The sequence below is a fragment of the Acomys minous genome, assembly GCF_964271855.1.
Source record: "Acomys minous genome assembly, chromosome: 13".
Taxonomy (NCBI): Eukaryota; Metazoa; Chordata; class Mammalia; order Rodentia; family Muridae; genus Acomys; species Acomys minous.
In genome coordinates this window covers 76541593-76558700 of record NC_140495.1, presented here as the reverse complement: position 1 = coordinate 76558700, position 17108 = coordinate 76541593, and the positions used below count along the sequence as shown (strand labels likewise).

Here is a 17108-nt window from a genome sequence, read left to right as displayed (position 1 = left end):
AAGTATTTACTGAGGATAGATCTCATTGTAAGTGCTCTTACCACAAGAGGTTAAAAAATAAGTAGAAAAAAGACCTCTGGCATTTTTTTTTTTTTTTTTGGTGATGATGCTTATAATTATGACTATGATGGTGTCAGGGCATATCATGCACTCAAACTCATCAACAAGCATATACTAAATGTTTGTCATTGTTCCTACTATCAATTAGATCTTATAAAGCTAGAATACTATAAAATAATACCTTATCTCTCATATGGCTTGATAAAGATTAAAGAGACCCATAGGAAGTTATTGAGTTAAACTGTTATTTCAGGGGGCTGTTTCTATGAACTAGATGTTAAGAGCACTGGCCACTCTCCCAGAATACAAAGGTTTAAACAAAACACACATGGAGGTTTTTCAACATTTGTAAGTCTACTCTCACAGATCTAATATCCTTTTCTGGATTCTACAGGCATCAGATATGCAAGTTGTGCACAAGAGGGAGATAAAGTATCCATGATAAAAATTAAAATTCTGAACAGAAAAGGTTTTGGTTTTGGTTAATATGAACGAATCTAGAATATTACTATGTGTGGTCCCAGGGTTCACTGTAGTGCTTTAGCCACTACAACCGATCACACACAAAAAGCAATAATAAAAATTTTATAAATGGCTATAATAAAGCTATGTAAAATATAGCTTCAATAAAGTAAATGAATATACAGCATGAAAGCATGTAGGTTAATAAAGAAAGTTACAAATTGGGAGTGGAGGGGAACAGAAGTCTAGAGTATTTGTGAACAATGCAAAAAATGTAATCATATTAACTGAGTATTTTATAGGCACAAATGAAAAACATTCATTAGAAACTAGAAATGAGAACGACACATGCATGCCAAGGGAATAAAGAAATATACTAAGTTGTCATGGAGGCTAAACATTAAACTTACAGAAAATTTGCATTTACTATAATTATTTATAAAAAATTTTCATGGAGATTTGAGAAAAAAATGTAAACAATACAAGAACTTCAACTGTTTATCATGGGTACTTGTGTAATATGCTTAAGTACATTTTAAAGATTAAATCAAATTGGCTGCTTTGCTGCGCAGTTGAAATCCCAGTACTCAGAATGCTGAAGCAGTAGCTTAGGGCACATTAAAATTCCAAGACAGCACAGAATACATAGTAAGACCTCCTAAGAACAAGTAATTAAATGAATTAAAATAACTGCTAGGCCAATCATTCAATTGATCTAAGGCATTATAATTCAAACACCAAGTGAATTCTGTTATCAGTGTTACCTACGGTGAGGTAGACTGAAGGGATCGTTCCACCCACTTCCAGCAGAGCCTGGAAAATCTTCTTTTCTCTTAGACTTCCATTCAGACACTTACATGTTTTAGTTAGGGTTTCACTGCTGTGAAAAGACACCATGATCACATAGTATATTTAACTAGGTCTGGCTTAGACATCAGATGTTTAGTCCATTACCTTCATGGGGGGAATATGGTGACTTGTAGACAGACATGTTGCTGGAGAGGTAGTTGAGAATTCTACTTATAGATCTGTAGGCACCAGGATGAGACAGTAAGCCACTAGGCCTAGCTTGAGCTTTTATGACCTCAAATCCTGCCCCTAGTGGCACACTTTAATAAGGCCACACCTACTCCAAGGCCATACCTCAGAACTCTGCCACTCCTGATGAGCCTATGGGGGCCATTGTTACGCAAACCAGCACAGTATCTATATAAGCAGAATATGTAGAAGTTTGATGACCCTCCAGATAAACATCTAAAGGTTGCAAAGAACCCAATGAATAAAGACATTTAGCATTTCTCAGAGATTGTTTACAGATAAAAATGTTTTTCTCTATAAAGAAAATAATAGATTTATGAGGATAACCATATTGTGAAGGGTAAGCTAAGATATATATATATATATATATATATATATATATATATGTATATGTTTGTGTGTGTGATATATATAAACATACTCTCACACACATATACACATATATACATACACAGTACATGTATACATACACAAAATATATAATATAATTTATATGTTATATAATTTAGGCTCCATCACTCTTTTATTTAGTAACATATTTTTGAGAAAAGATACATTGTCTCTGTAAGGATTTTTGTCATCATCAGTGGTTTTTGAGGATTTCTGAGTCTGTGAGCAGCACAGGAATTTCAGACCTGGGATTAAACGTCAATAATTCCCACATACTTTCCCTCACACATGCACACACACCATATATATATATATGTGTGTGTGTGTGTGTGTGTGTGTGTGTCTATATAGTGTGTATGTGTGTGTGTATATATATGTATATATATATATATATATATATATATATATATATATATATATAGTGTGTGTGTGTGTGTGTATAGTATGTGTGTGTGTATTTGCTAAGTGTATGTATGTTTACTCTTTTCTGTCCTGCCTAAAGACATCCATGGAAAATTCTAGTCAAGACTGGGTATAGTAGTGGTAGCCTGGAATGACTGCTTCTAGAGGGGCTGTAACAAAATAACAAACTCAAAGCCCTCTGTCTGGCATGTGAAGTAACTTCAATACCAAGCTGGACCACCAAACTATCATCTCAAGAAAAAGTAAAAAGTAGCCTGGAGATAACACTCAATACTAGAGTGAATACCCAGTGTGTGTGAGGCCCATATTGGCACAATATTTGAAATATAATGTAATCATTAAAGCAATAGAAACACATCTTATTATACAAACTATGTATGGGATGGCTTGTGATCTGCACAAAAGCCATAGTTTGGTAAAGCAGTACACTGCTTATGAACTGGTACCATTGCATTGTCTTTTTAAATTATAATTAATTCATCTTACATCCCGATTGTAATCCCCTTGCTCTTATTCTTATCTTTCTGTTCCCACCCTCCTTCCTTCCTTCCACCCTATAACCCTCCCCTAGGCCTCTGACAAATGTGGTCCTCCTCCCCAGCCTTGTGACCACAGCCTATCAGGTTTCATCTGGACAGCCTGCATCCCTTTCCTCTGTGTACCCACGGGCCTCTCTGCCAAGGGGCAGTGATCAAGTCTTGGGCACCAGAGTTCATGTCAGAAGCAGCAGTCCTCTGCTCCCTCCTCCCACTTCCCCATGTGGCTACATTTTTACAGGGGGTCTAGATTCTCTGCTTGCAATGTCCTTTGTTGGTGCATCAGTTTGTGCAGCCTCCCCTGGGTCCAGATCCACCAGAACTGATAATCCTTGTGGAGCTCTTAACACACACACATAAACCTTCAATCCTCTAATTTTCCGTACAACTCACAATGCTTCACAGAGTCTGACTGAGAGTCCCAGCATCTGTTCTGATCCCTTGCTGTGAGGAGACTCTCAAAGGACGTCTATGTTGGGCTGATATCCACTTATAAGTGAGTATATACCATGCATGTGTTTCTGGGTATGGGTTACCTCACCCAGGATGACCATTTCTGGTTCCATTCATTTGCCTGCAAATTTCAAGATTCCCTTGTTTTTTGATAGAGGAATAGTATTCCATTGTGTAAATGTATGACAGTTTCTTTTCCCATTCTTGCACTGAGCGACATCGAGGTTGTTTCCAGATTCTTAGTATTATGAATTGTCCTCTGCCCCAAGTAACCCTGGATTGTTTTTTACATACTGGTGTGTGTATACTCACCAATGAATTCTGCTTTTGTCATTCATCAGAGAAACGTCTTCTTCTTCTTCTTCTTCTTCTTCTTCTTCTTCTTCTTCTTCTTCTTCTTCTTCTTCTTCTTCTTCTTTTTATACATAGTGATTAACAGTGGATCATAACTGCCTGGCTTGCAAAGAATAAGCAAACTTGTGTGCCAGGCTCGAAATTAGCATTTTCTTAAAGGTAACATTGTTATTTATTAATAGTGTTATGAATTTAATTAGGGAACCAAATATGAGAACTGCTAGTAATATTCAGTAAGTTTGCTAAATTGTGTTCTGTAATTCATTTAATGGAAAACTACATAATGGGGCAAAAGACAATGAAGACACTAAAATGTCGATTTTTTTTTCAGCTGAGTTTTGAGTGAACAAGTCTCAATTATGGTGGCTAAAGTGGAATAAGAACAAGAACCGTAGAAAATGTAGCCACATTTCTTGTGACTCATGAGCATCTGGGATTTTCTTTCCTGTTTTTATTAAAAATGCTGCCTTTTATGTGAATTATAAACAAAAAAGTTTCTTTTAATGAATCATAATCAACTAATCACATTTTCCCACTTTTTTATTAATTAAACATTTTTTATTTTTTACATATACATTTACATTATTGTACATATATACAATAAACTACTATAGCAAGAGGAACTATGACACAATCAGGAATTATATAAATGTTACATTCTTGGTGTTTTCGTTATTTGTATTTGACAGCCTTGAAGAAAACATCTTTCCTACCTTGGTGCATCTAAAATTCTGAATGTAAATCAGTCTCCATCACATCTTGTCATCATCAACTTAAAACATCTATCTAGACCTAAAAACATCTTAATCCCTAAACAACTAAGCTTCATTGTAAAGTTAAGCTACTTGGTCTTCAACTCCATCCGAGACTATCCAATGACAAACATATACATACCTTTCTATTAAAAATATACACCAGAAAAATTATATATGCATGTAAAAAACATGCATGTCATAAATGTGTTCTATTAGGATACTCTATACTATACAAGAATTTTTATAATAGCAAACATTTCAATATTTTGTTAATATAAATAATGAATATCTTTTGGCTAACACACACATAATATGTATATATACACACACATACATGTTTAGGGCTGAGTTATATATGACAATTTATGCATGAAAATGTTTCATCAATGGGAACTTGTTATATTAAACAAATTCATATTTGACCTCAATAGTGTTTTCATTTCCAGTAGGAAGTTACATGAATATTAAAAAGGGCAAACACTTTTTATCAAGCTAATAACTATTTTTTAAAATTAGCAGTAAGTAGAAGTAGTGATGTAGTCAAATGACTTTTATTTACATTCCTATTTGTCTTAAGTCTTTTGATCTTGTAATACAAAATGGCATCAATGAGGCAAATATTTTGGCAAAGTACTATAAATAATTTAATATATGATAAAATAAGCACTCAAACTCGTTTTCCATTAATCCCACTTTAAGAATTTGTTTAAAGGGCTCAGGAATAGTTCAAAATGTATGTGGAAAATTGGCTAATTAAATATTTTGATAAATTAATAATTTTGAGATTAATTAATCATGTTGGATCTTTATAATGAAATTTTAGAGAGCTATTAAAATAATTTAAGTTAATTAGCAATGCAGATATTTAGAACATAATTATATATGTCACTATTATTGTTGTTGTTGCCAAATACCTGAATGAATCAACATAAGGGGCAATAGATTTTGGCACAGAGCTCTGAGAGTTTACTTCATGCTTGCTTGGTGATCTTTAGAAAAACATGGTGGTGGTATCACATGGCTGGAAGAGAAATCATCACAGTCATCAGGCAGCAGAGACAAAAGAGCACATTGTGGAGTTCGAGCATACCGTTCAAAGGCATACGTAACATTCATGATTCTCCCAAAGTCCCAGCAACTTGCTAATGAAGTGTCACCAGCTGACTATAAAGTATTCAGAATATGACACTGTCGGGCACGATTCATATTCTAAATCTAGCATTCTGCTACTGGACTACAAAGGCTCACAGCTGCCTCATAATAAGAAATATATTTATCCCATCTCTAAGTGTTCCCAGTCTTGACAGCTCCAACATTGTTCTAAAGTTCAAGTTATCTCTTACTTCTTATTTATGGTCTTCTGTAGAATTAGAAAAGGAATGCTTTGTACTTCCAATATCCAAAGGCACAGCGAGAAGAATGGAATAGCAAGACAGGGTCAGAAAAAGGCAATACTAAAAACAAGAAATGACAACATTGATTCCTATAGCAGTATGTGCAAAAAATTGGGGCACACTATAGTGTAGAATAATATCCAACATGCTTAGGGCCCTGACATCATGATATAGCTGTTTAAAACTTGCAATGCTTCTTTCATGAAATGGATCAACGTGATACCTATGATTTTTCTTGACAGTAACCTCACTTCTGGGACCATCTGAATCGTACTGGGATTACTACTGTGTCTGGATCTTAACCTGTAATCCTGCCAGTTGGTACTGTGCTCAATGCAGGGAATCTTCCTTCAGTTTGACTCACTGGACCTGCAAGTCTTTTTTTTTTTTCCCCATATGTGAATTCAACAACAGTTAATGAAAAATGATGTGACAGATCTGAAAGAATGCTGGGCGATGTATATTGGAGGGTCTGGAGAGAGAAAATGGAAGGAGCAACAATACACTTATAATTGCACACACACTTTTAAAATCTATAAGAAAAGTGCCTCTATACCTGAAACTTTCGCTTTTTGCACCTGAAAAACCAGCAGCCCCACATGGATGACACCACACTCTTTCACCAGCTCTCTGAGTAGTCGGCACCTTGATGCATGGCCACAGCTGTCTTTGAGAGTCTGTGTAGATAAGCCTCGGAAAATAAATCTTTTGAGTGGGCTTGGGAAAAACTGATATCTGTGGAACCATAATTTTCTAAGAGGACAGTCTTTCTGATGAGTTTATTATTCTATAGTTTTTTTTTTTTACCCTGTAACAAGTTGCGAATGTGATCCACAATCCAGATGTGCCCTCAGTCATTTACTCATGTAAACACACTTGACTACTCTTCGTCTCTTTTTCAATTAAAAGCATGTCTTTTTGCCTCAAAAACTTAATTTATTTTTTAAAAAATAACACTCTATAGTTATTTTCTTTTTAATTTCAGGTATGTTTGTGATGTACTTTGATCTTATCCATACATCACTACTTTTCCAATCCCTCCAAGACACTCTAACCTGTCTTTCTTCAAACTTGATACCTACTTTATTATTATTATTATTATTATTATTATTATTAGTAGTAGTAGTAGTAGTAGTAGTAGTAGTAGAGGTAGTTGTAGTAGTTGTAGCAGTAATAGCGAGTCCAGAGTTATTAGTTCTGGTGAGTATTTAAGTGGAGTATTATACAGAGACATATGCCTTATTTGATGGTGCCACCGCGGCTTAAATGGAGTTCTTATACAGTATACCGAGTAAGGGCAATCTCAAATGTGCCATTGTACTTTCTTTGACTGACATTATTCTCCCTTTGAACATCCGATTACATGTCTTCACATAATAAAAAATGTAAATTTATAGATAATTATATAGTTGTTCCTTACATACACCATTAAAATGTAAATGGGTGTTAGTTGACAATATGTACTGAATTCTCACCTATTTGACTTCTTTTCCAGTAACTAAATGCCATTCAAGTTGGTAGACCTCATATTTCTATGGACTCTCATACACACATGCAAGATAAAAAAGACTGAAATTCACTCATATTTTTATGGTGCACTAAGGGTATTTTTGCTTAATATTTTAAGTTTATACTTAAAATGTACCCACTTAGAGAATGTTTTACTCATCTGTTTTACATTTGAAGTGCAAACCCTAACCAACTAGGATGGTAACAGGAGTCTGTGCTGTGCGCTTGGCCAGTAAAACACAGTTTATGAAAAAATGTATTTTATGCATGCATTTTAGGGTAAGAGTTTTTTTTACATGCTTCTCAAGTATTATCAACTCGATAATGATATCAACCACACAGATCTGTCATTATTTTTATGCTTATCATTGTGTAATTATAATCATCTTACTTTAGCGTGCATAATAAATTCAGCCTTATTCCTACTGGACTAATACAATACAATCATAGCATATTTCATAGTTTGTTGAAAATATGAGAAAACCTATCATTTCATTTTTGACAAATTAGACTGATTATATATGGTTACCTATAGTCATAACCAGTTACCTATTATTCAGTGATTCTTTTCAAAGTAAATATTTCAAAACAATCATTTGGATGTTGTGCTCTCTGGTTGTTGGTCACATATATATATATATATATATATATATATATATATATATTATGTATACGTACATGTGCTATGAGCCATTATATTGTGTTTTTTCCTTCCAGCCTCATGTTCCCAGAATAATGAGCCATGAGACTGAAAATATTATTAACAAATACTTGGGCCATATGTCTAGGCTATTCTTTGACTAGCTCATACCTTAAAATAAACCATTATATAATCTATATTTTGCCACATGGCTGATTACTTGTGCTCAGGTACAAAGTATCTGACTGGTTGACACTCACTTGCCTAGCTCTATCCCAGAATCCTTTCTGCCTGCCACACGCCACACCTTCTATTTCCTGCATTAACTTTTTATTGACAGGTCATGTATCCATACAGTACACAAAATATTCTCTCAACACACATATTTATGTGTTATCATTTATAGTAAAAATTTAGGTTAAAATTGCTTTCCATTTAAATTTATTGATAACGATTTATATTTTCTTTTTAAAAATTATATTACTTCTTTGCAAAAAACATGCATGTGTGCTTGCAACAGCTCTACAGAAAGTGACTTATTTTTGTATGTGAATTTTGTGTCTACTTTGTTAACTATGTGTTTCAGTTCTAGGGGTATTTTGTTTTGTTTTCTGATGGGGTCTTTATGGTTTCTTCTGTAAAACATTACATTGTCTACACACAGAAACTCACTGACATTCATTTCCTACTTGGATCTCCTTTGTTGCCTTCTCTTATTGCTCTGTGGGAAAAACCAAACACTACATTAATTAAGACTGGGTACAGTGATCCATTTTTTCCTTGATCTTGATCCATAATAGAATTTGTATCATTTATTTTTCCATTTATTTGACAAAACATCATGGCCAATAAAACTTACCAAAGAAACCATTTAATTTGGCTTCCAGTTTCATAGGATTAGTGCCTAGTGTGGTGGGCAAAGGCATAATGGCAGTAATAGCGAAGAGCTAACGTTCATAAACAGGAGGTGGAGAATGGTGTGAGGACTTTGACACCTCAAAGCTGTGACATGTATCCTCCAAAATGCCACACCTTCTAATTTTTCCTAAATGCTTTACCAAAGAAAACCAAGTTTTCAAAAATATGGTATATGAAGTCATTCTTATTTTAATCACTACAGGAATTTTTCCATTTAGCATGATGTTGACTATAGCCTTTGCTATATTAACGCATTTTCACTCCAACTCTAAGTTCTCTAGAACTTTTTCCAAGAACAAATGATTTTTATATATGTAAATGAGCATAAGGTTTTTGTTTTTATATTGCCTTATAGTGTTTGTATCATTTTTGCTGTGCTTATGCCGAAGCATTCAGCAACACCTGGAATGACACCAATTTCATCATGGTGAATGATCTTGGTCTGTGTCCCTTAGGTTTGCATGTTGTGTTTCAGAAAATTTTGCTTCAGTATTTATAAATGATTTTGATCTGTAATTCACTTTTACTTCTTTATCTGGTTTTGATATTGTAATTTATTGGCTTTGAAGAAGAAGATTGAGTTTTATTTCTATTGGAGATATATTTTAAAAATTATTGGCTGTAGTTCAAAAAATGTTTTGTAGAATTATTTGTTAAGTCCATCTGGACCTAACATTTTATTTTACTTGAGTATTTCTTTCATATACAAGTTAAAGATATATAACTTTAAGTTATTAATGTAATTTTGGTTAAAATTTGCTTGAGTCACATATACTTGGAATATAAATCATTTCTTTCAGATTTCCCACATGAATAAATACAAGTTTTTAAAATAACCCCTTATGGTTTTCTATATTTGCTATATTTTGTGATATCTACAGTTTTATTAATTTGGACCTTCTTGATCATTTTTAGTTAATTTCGCTAGTTGTTCTCATTTTACTAACTTCTTCCCTGATTTTTAGTATTTACTCTTTTATATTGCTTTTGTATACTTTTATCTATTTCTCTAACTAATTATTAGCATTCAGGTAAATTGATTACAATGAAAGTACTCCTATTTTACCTATTTTATCTCAAATATAAAATAATCTCATAGTTATTATGCTAATTACCCTCCTTCCACCTTCTTCTATAAATAGCTCACAGGCACCAAGAAGTGAGATCGCTATAGACACAGAGAAAACCAAAGGAAATTTTTTCTTTGTGAAACATTTTGAAATGGTGTTCTGTTCAGGAAGTTGTCTCCTGTGCCAATATGTTCCAGGCTCTTCCCCACTTTTTCTTCTAAGTGACTTAGTGTCTCTGGTTTTATGTTGAGGTCTTTAATCCACTTGGATTTGAGTTTTGTACAAGGTGACAAATATGGGTCCAGTTGCATTTTTTTACACATACACATCCAGTTAGACCAGCACCATTTGTTGAAGATGCTATCCTTTTTCCATCGAATGGATTTGCCACAGTAGAGTGGAGAGTGGGATATTACTTTCACACATACTCTGGTGCCTCATCTTTGACCATGTCCCCTGGAGGGGGAGACCTGGTGGCACTCAGAGGAAGGACAGCAGGTTACCAAGAAGAGACTTGATATCCTATCAGCATATACAGGGGGAGGTAATCCCCCTCAGTCACAGTCATAGGGGAGGGGAATAAGGGGGAAGGAGGAGGGAGGGAAGAATGGGAGAATACAAGGAATGGGATAACCATTGAGATGTAACAAGAATAAATTAATAAAGGAAAAAATGTGAAAAAAATAAAAATAAAAAAAAAGAAAGAAAAAAAGAAATGGTGATGCTGGTTAAATTTTTTACTATTTTCTTAACATCATAACTCTCAATGCTTTTTTACATTTATTTATTTATTTTATTTATTATTTATACAATATTCTGCCTGTGAGCCAGCACACCAGAAGCAAGAATCAGATCTCATTATAGATATTTAAGAGTCACCATGTGGCTGACAGGAATTGACCTCAGGACCTTTGGAAGCACAGCTAGTGCTCTTAACCTCCGAGCCATCTCTCCAGCCCACTAACATGCAATATTGAGCTTTTATATGAAAAATATTCTCCTTCATATACAAAAATAAAGAAATTTTTTGGACCTGAACAATATCACTTCTAAAAGCCAATTGGTAAAATATTAAAAACTTTGTGACCCTACTAAAATCACACAGACCTCTGTACTGAGAGCATCTTCACCTAAAAAGTTGAAAGAGGCTGTGTGTCAGTTATTGGACCCTTGTTTCTAAGAAAAAATCCTTAATAACAGACAAACACATCACTGTCAAAATGTTTTTGAATAAAAATACTGTCACATCCAATTATCCTAATTCTCTTGCCCTCTATTAACCTTCTTAGAACAAAGAATTGACTAAATCAGCAACAATCTCCATTTCTTCCCAGATCTCAGGAATCAATGAGGATGAAACAAGTTGGAGAAAATCAGTGTTTAACAGTGTTTGCCAATACAAATCATCTGTGTCTGTATCTACCTCTGATTATCAATAGAACTGACACAGTGTGTTAATAGTATTTGTTTTGCAATAAACACTGGGCTAATCTTGGTTAAAATAACCAGGGTTGTGAGTAGCACATTGCTTATATAAAGAATGGGGGATGTTTTTCTAGGTTGGGGCTTAAAGTAACAAAGAAGTTACAGGAAAGGGCTTGCACAACAAGAAATAGTTTTCAGTGTTTTGTTAAACTAGTAAGATCCTGGATCATCTTACTAATGTTGTACATATCACTGAACACCTCAAGCTAGGCAACAGCCTTTTGTGTTCATCATACAATGCTTTCTTAAACTCATATTTTTTCTAAAAATGATATTTTTGTGAACTAACTTGATGGTATCTGAGCATGAATACTAACATGTACTGTATTGTGTCTATAACTTTATTTTCCTCCTTTGGGGTGAAAGAAGAGATTGAATGTTAAATAACCAAATATAGGCCATTTTCACAATATTGTAAAAATGGCAATACTATATAATTTCTAGAATGTTTTTCTGATAATACCATTTTTGCATTTTTTCTGAATCTCCCATCAATTTGAAACATCTCTTCTAGATACTAAAAACTCTAGAACATCTTATAGATCTTTTAGGTTTTACAGTGAGAACAGCAATGTAATAAAATCTTTACATGGAAATTCTTCTTTTGGACAAACTCAAAGGATTGAAAGAGCTAGGACAATTCTCTGCCACATTTAGAGCATTGATATTTTACTTTCATAAAAACACACCACTGCTTCTTCTTTCAAGAATCCTTATTTAGCATGGCTGCCAATCAAAGCTGTAGCCTATTACATTTCAAATAAATTTTATGAAACCCTCTATTATGACTAATTATCTGCCATCCAGAACATAAAGACATAAACCCTAAGATTCAGCAACTGAAACTGTTCTCTATGCCTTTCTGACCAAGATACTATAATTCTAATGCAATCTTGGCTCTTGTTTCTTCTTCCATTTCTATCTTTATCATAGGTCCTTATATATGAGTGAGCACATATTGATCTCAGAGTATTTTCGCTCCCTGCAAGGCACATGAACTAATCACCTCATACATTTGGTGAGGCTTGGAATATGTTGAAATAATGTTTATTTTACACACGCTTCTTCAGACAGATACTCCTGTTTTACACTTTATCCCTCCCCTACTCCTCTTCTCTATCCTTCCTGCTCCTTCTTCCCCATAAACTTCTCTAGGAATAATTCCAGTTTACATTCCTTATATACAGTCAAGTTGAAAATATTCATCTCTGGCTATCTTTTCATTCTAGGCTTCAGAATCTAATTTTTTTTTTATATCTGATTCAAAGTTACTATGTGATCTTATTTCAAGTTAAAATAGCATTCTTTATAAACATCACATGTTCTCTGCAAAAATCTGACAACTTTCTTTTCCTTTTTCAAATGATCTATTCTGGTTATTCCAATACAAAACTTTAGAAGTAAGTTGTAAGTTTTAGTGCTTCTGTGTTTGAAGATCAGCTTGTTCCTTACTTTCCATGTCTACAGTCACAGATATATATGAGGCCCACATTTATATTTAAAAACATGAAAGAAAACTTGTATTCTGTCTCCTATGGTTCACATAACTTTCACATCTGTCATCACCCAAAGCAAGCTCATGTAAGACTATGACTTTGCTCAAAGGTTTTCAGTTACCTCCCTGATTCCAAAGACAAAGTAGAATATATATGTACCTCTGAATAATACTATAAAAATAAATCAACCAGTAATACATGCTGTGAAGAAAAACTAACAAAAACACCCAAAAGTTACCTGTAGGGTTTCTTTAAAATATTTCAATATAAAAGAAGAGCTATGTACTGAAAAGAGATTAAAGGTTGGAAGGTTCATCCAGTATTCCAGCTGCCCCTGGAATAAAACTACACTTCAGATATCATAGAGAAACTCAGGGTGTATTGGTCACAGTATACAGAACAGGTACAGGGGAACCAACAGGTTTGAACAGAAGTACATGGTTAAATCATCTGAATTTAGTAAGAATATGGGTAAAGGAGAACAATAATGAGATATGACTTATACGAATTAGGAGAGAATCTTCAGTCTTACAGGAACTTTAGCCATGTAAATATAATAGCCGTGAATATAATAAGAATATATATAATGAAAATAAACCATTTTTATAAAATTAAACAAATGTTTGTACTATCAGTTTTGTCCATAGCATACTTTGAAGTGTAACATATGAGTAACTATTTTCATTAAAACTCATTCTAGATTCAAGAGATAGGTATATGATGGTTTTACGTTTTTCAATAATCAACACACACAGGAAATAAAACTATAACCATTTTTTTTCCAAAAGGGATTGGAGTGGCAATTTTTTAGTTAGTGTTTCTATTTCTCTGACAAAACACTATGGCCAAAATCAACTCAGGAAGAAAAGGTTTCTTTAATCTTTCAACACTCAAGTCATATTTTATTACTGAGGGAAACTGGCAGGGATGCAATGCAAGAATTGGAGTTAGGAACTGATGAGAGACTATGGAGAAATGCTGCTTACTGCATTGTTCCATGGAAATTCCTCAGCCTAAATTATTTATTATTCATTCCTTCATTCCTTCATTCTCTCCTATATTACACCAAGACCACAGTTTTCCATGCCTTTCTGCTTCCATTCTCTTCACCCCATTTCTCCTCTTCTTTACATCCACTTCTCCTCATTTTCCCTTCAAAAAGAGCACCCCCCAGGGATATCAACCAAATGTTGCATAAAAAGTTAAAATATTTCTAGGCATGTATCATATCGAGGCTGTACGAGACAAACCAGTAGGAGGAAAGAATCCCAAAAGCAGACAGAAGTGTTAGAGACAATCTTTACTCCCGCTGTTAAAAGTCCCACAAGTACCACATGCTATGAAACCATAACATATGCAGAAGACTTAGTCCAGTCCCAAAGAGTCTCCCTGATTGTCACTTCATTCCCTCTAAGCCCATATTAGCCTTGGTTGATTTTGGAAGCTCTGTTCCTAGCTGGCTTTCTTATATCATCCATGACCACCTTTTCAGTAGTATAACCACCCACAATAAGGAAAGCTATACTCTGTCAATCATTTATCAAGACAATACCTCAGAGACCGGACTATAGGCCTATTTCCTTGAAGAATTTTCTCAGGATCTTTTTCCAGATATGTTGCTTGTGTTAAGTTGACATAAATAGTTAAAAAATAAAAAGATTGCAAAGGAAATCAGGTTTATAAGTTTGGGAAATAAATGTTTTAGATGTGTTGGACAAGAACTAGGAGCATGGATTAGGAAATATAGATAAAATGAAGAAAATAATGTTAAATCAAGAGAGCCTTAAAGTGAATCATATCATAATTTGAGGCCATCTCACATGCAGGCACACACACACACACACACACACACACACACACACACACACACACACGACACATACCTAATGAATTAATAATTGTATAGATAGCTATAAATAAAAAAATTTAAAAATAATCCCTTCACACTGCTTTGATAAGCTTTATTCATCATTGAAATGCAATGGTCATGTCACATAAAATATATATGGAAGTTAAGTGTTATTTTGAAATATTTGATTTAATTACCTTTGAAAACCTGTTAAATACGGTTTTGAAAAACTCTTCAGAGCTGCTGAATTTGATTCCTAGTACCCATGTTAGACAGCTTACAGTCATCTCTAACTGTAGCTCCAGATGATTTTATACCCTCTCTCACCTCTGTTAGCAACTTCACACACATAGCATATACTAACACAAACATATTCACAAAGCTTTAGCTTGTAGTAGATAGTGATTAAAACAAAGACCCAAAACTGGTCAGTACACAGATTGAGAGGCACTTTGTAGTTCTCAGCTTTGAATGGTATGTCTTTATCATAACCCTCTCCCTAAGCCCCATGGATCTACACAGAAGAATGGACAGAAAGATTGTAGGATCCAAAGATGGTGAACATTTTAAAAGAAACCTCATTTTCTAGGCACAATAACACTGACACATATATGTTTTAGGTCTCAAACCCAGCAGAAAGAGCTAACTGTAGTGCCTATTAACATATCAAAGTGCATGCACACTGTTTCCAGCCTTTCTTAGTGCCTGTTACAGAGACACTCTAGCTGGTACACCCTAACCCTAGCGTAGACATTGGGCTCCCTTCCGCCAGCTGCTCTTCCCAAAATAACTTAACCAATTTGTTTATACAAACAAGCCTCTTGGTATCTTGGACTTCTGGTCTCCTGGCTTGTTTCTGGCCTCTTGTCTCTTGGCTCTCTCTCCCTTTCTCCCTCTTCTCACGTGACCATATTCAATCTGGAACATTCCAGATGCCTATGGCTATGTTTTTCCTCCTATCTGCACTAACACATTCTCCTCCACCATATCTAGAAATGGTCACCATGTTCTCTTTTTAGTTCTGAAATAAAAAGACACTTTCTATATCAACTTCACTCTAGGATATGTCCCAGGTTTAAGAGTAGTTGGCCAGCGTCAATCTGACTCCACGGTTTTAGTGGATTTTTCTCTATTTTTCTTTTTAGATTGGAAAAGAATAGTTGTGTGGGTAGGGAGTGGAGATATGATAATAGTTGCAAGATTGTAAAATATGATATGTATGAAATTCTTAAAGAATAAAAACATACAATGTATTGGCATTCAGACAGCCAGTTTACCCAGACTAAATTAGTTGCTTAGAATATTGAAACTATTCTCTTTTTTTTCTGAGACAGGGTTTCTCTGTGTAGCCTTGGCTGTCCTAGACTTGTTTTGTAGACCAGGCTGGCCTTGAACTCACAGTGATCCATCTTCCTCTGCCTCCAGAGTGCATGTATTAAAGGCATGCACCTCTATACCATGTCCAAACTATTCTTTATGCTTTGGTAATTAAGAAATTTTAGTTCTTGTCAATTATGAAAAGTTCAAAATTCTTACAAAATCATGTTTGTCAAATGTTGGTCTCTAATAAAATACATGAATGAGTGTTTTATTGGCCTTATTATTTAATGAAATAAAAATATAAATACAACACAGGACATGTACAGATGATTAAGCTACTCCTTTCCTACTCTGCTCTTAAGCATAGGGGAAGAATGAAATATTGGTGATACAAGCAAATCAACTGGTATTATGATGAGCCAACATTAGAGACGTGAAGATGTACATGGTAGGTCTTTCATTTAAAGCTTTCTTACCTTCATAATAATTGTTAATACACAGATGGTGGCAGTGAAAATGACATCATGCAATATATTTTACAGGACAGTAATCACAAGCCAATTGTAACCCTCAAACATGCTCCCAACTAATTGTCTATTTTATCACCCCATCTTTACTTCCGATTTCCCTCTGGGAAACAAGTAAATAGAGAAAGGCTACACTAGAACTGTGAAGACAAGGTGTATATCAAAACTCACTCGTAAGCTGAATACCTTAGGACTATACGGAAGGAAGGAAGGGAGGGAGGGAGGGAGGGAGGGAGGGAGGGAGGGAGGGAGGGAGGACAGAAGAAAACTTAAAAATAAACCACAGAATAATTCTCAAATACAATCCTGTTCAAAGAACAGAAACAGGAAGCCAAAGAGATAACCCAACGGTTAAGAGTGTGCTCTGTTCTTGTATAAGACTAGAGTTCATTTACCAAGTTTCACATTGGTTGGCTCACAAGCATCTGT

The 17108-nt window shown here is 34.5% G+C and overlaps 1 long non-coding RNA gene across 1 annotated transcript in view; it reads left to right on the top strand.

Annotated features, from left to right (window-relative positions):
* The window catches only part of LOC311581100, a 66641-nt gene that overhangs the window by 4654 nt on the left and 44879 nt on the right, over positions 1 to 17108 (top strand). Inside the window, exon 2 of the long non-coding RNA XR_014773654.1 lies at positions 16515 to 16600. This is a non-coding gene — a long non-coding RNA (uncharacterized lncRNA). The remainder of the gene's footprint in view (positions 1 to 16514; positions 16601 to 17108) is intronic.